The sequence below is a fragment of the Myotis yumanensis genome, unplaced genomic scaffold (assembly GCF_028538775.1).
Source record: "Myotis yumanensis isolate MYYU_CA2020_CCGP unplaced genomic scaffold, mMyoYum1.0.hap1 SCAF_10, whole genome shotgun sequence".
Lineage (NCBI taxonomy): Eukaryota > Metazoa > Chordata > Mammalia > Chiroptera > Vespertilionidae > Myotis > Myotis yumanensis.
In genome coordinates, this window is record NW_027223761.1 from 83,014,246 (window position 1) to 83,016,525 (window position 2,280).

Genomic DNA, 2,280 nt, shown 5'->3' on the forward strand with positions numbered 1-2,280 from the left:
CTGGCTGAAAGCAGGTTTCTGGGGTTTTGTTTAGCTTCTATATTTGTTACAATGTTTCAAACTGCAAGCTCAGAGGCCGGCAGTGGCAGGCGGGGAACGTTGGCTTCCTCCATCACTGAAGCAAGCAAGCCTCATGTTCACTTCTAGCTGCCTGGCTGCTGGCCGCCATCTTGGCTGGCAGTTAATTTGCATACAGCCCTGATTAGCCAATGGGAAGGGTAGCGGAGGTACGGCTAATTACCATGTTTCTCTTTTATTAGATAGGACTAGAGGCCTGGTGCACGAAATTTGTGCACTGGGCAGGGGGGCGGGTCCCTCTGCCCAGCCTGCACCCTCTCCAATCTGGAACCCCTCGGGGGATGCCTGACTGTGGGATCGGGCCTAAACTGGCAGTCGAACATCCCTCTCACAATTGGAGACCACTGGCTCCTAACCACTCACCTGCCTGCCTGCCTGGTCACCCCTAACTCTCACCCCCTGCTGGCCTGGTCACCCCTAACTGCTCTCCCCTGCCGGTCTGGTTGCCACTAACCGCCTCTGTCTTGGCCCCACTACTGTGGCTTTGTCCGGAAGGATGTCTGGAAGATGTCCAGTCTAATTAACATATTACCCTTTTATTAGTATAGATAGGAAGCTCCCTGATAGGGAGGATGGGCTGTACTTCCAGGTGAGCTCCCAGGTCCTACCAGGTTAGAATGTGCCTTCTTCAATCAGAATAAAACAATCATGGTTAACAGAACATAATTCATATTTCTTACAATTATAATTGGTCCCCAATATTCTATTTTTGCCCCTACCACAGTCACATCACTGTCCTGCTCAAGAGTCCTTAATGGTTCTTTTTTTTTATAGGACGAACTTTTATTTAAGACCAAACTTTTTTTTTTAATCTATTTTTTATTGATTTTTTACAGAAAGGAAGGGAGAGGGATAGAGAGTTAGAAACATCGATGAGAGAGAAACATCGATCAGCTGCCTCCTGCACACTCCCCACTGGGGATGTGTCTGCAACCAAGGTACATGCCCTTGACCGGAATCGAACCTGGGACCCTTGAGTCCGCAGGCTGACGCTCTATCCACTGAGCCAAACCGGTCAGGGAAAGAACAAGCTTTTAAAAGTAAAAATGAATGAAACCATGTGAGATGAAGATATAAAGACAGAAATTCAATGTAGAAAAAAGGTCTTGCTGGGAAACAGTCAAGGAGAAAGGCTAGAGACATTTCACAGACCCACGGGAAGCTCACCTTGTAAACAGGAGTAAGCTGCTACCGATGTCCCCCACACCATCAGGGTTTCATTTTGCTCAGCCTGAGATCTCGCTCAACTTCAAACTGCCTGTGATCCACTCCATCTAGAAAAGCTTTCCGTTCAATGTACCCTTCCTTTCCTCGATTGTGGATGGCTAGTTCTTCACCAAACCCTCTTCCTCCTTGAAGCTCTCCCAGTCCAATTTGGGCTTCTCTAGGGTGCATCTTCTGCTTCTTGGCTCCAATTTTCCCCAAAAGGCTACTCATTCCACTTGATCTTTTTAATCCTGACCCAGCAGGGATGATGCCAGAATTGAAGGGACATTAGTCTGTGGTTTTTCTTTCTCATTTTGCTCGAAGAAGGATTTAGCCTATTTAGATGTAATAATCCACTTCCTCAGTCACCCTGACTTCTTCACCAGTAAAATCAAACACTTAGATGATTTTAACTTTTTCTTTAGGTTTCTCTAGCTCTTCTGCTTTGACCAACAGTTCATTTGAAGTAGCCTCTTCTCTTTTTTTAAACTTGTAGACTCAAGGGCACTTTTGATTTTGGTGCCACATCGTTGAGGAAGCTGGCCCACAGTTCATCCTCCTTCTTTTTCCTTGCATCCTCGGACCTGGTGCCTTCCTGCTCTGCAGCTGTGTCTTCCTCCTCATTGCTGCTTCCTCCAGATTCCCCACTGACATGTCTTCCTCTTCTTCTAATGAGAGGCCACCTTGTCTTCTCTTCCTGGCAGGAATGCTCTGAGCCTTCCCCGCCCCCCTTTGGTTTTCTGTGTTTGCTGTCTCAGTGTCAGCATTTGTCTTGCTGAACAGGGTGGACCACAGGGGATGGGACAAGACCATAACCTTAGATGGCATTCAAGGTCGAATTATTATTATTCAAAATAAAAAGCAAGTAAATGGGAGGCACTCACATCCTATATGTCTTTGTTAAAAAGTATTCTGGATCATTTCTAATTTTTGAGCCACCATGATCCGAGTCTTTTTTGCTGCTTGCCTTAAGTTTTTTTTTTTTGCATCTGATAT

The 2,280-nt window shown here is 46.1% G+C and overlaps 1 pseudogene; it reads right to left on the bottom strand.

The window, feature by feature from the left end:
• Positions 1–1,287: 1,287 nt before the first annotated feature.
• LOC139018530 (craniofacial development protein 1 pseudogene) lies at positions 1,288–2,051 on the bottom strand (annotated as a pseudogene).
• Positions 2,052–2,280: the final 229 nt, after the last annotated feature.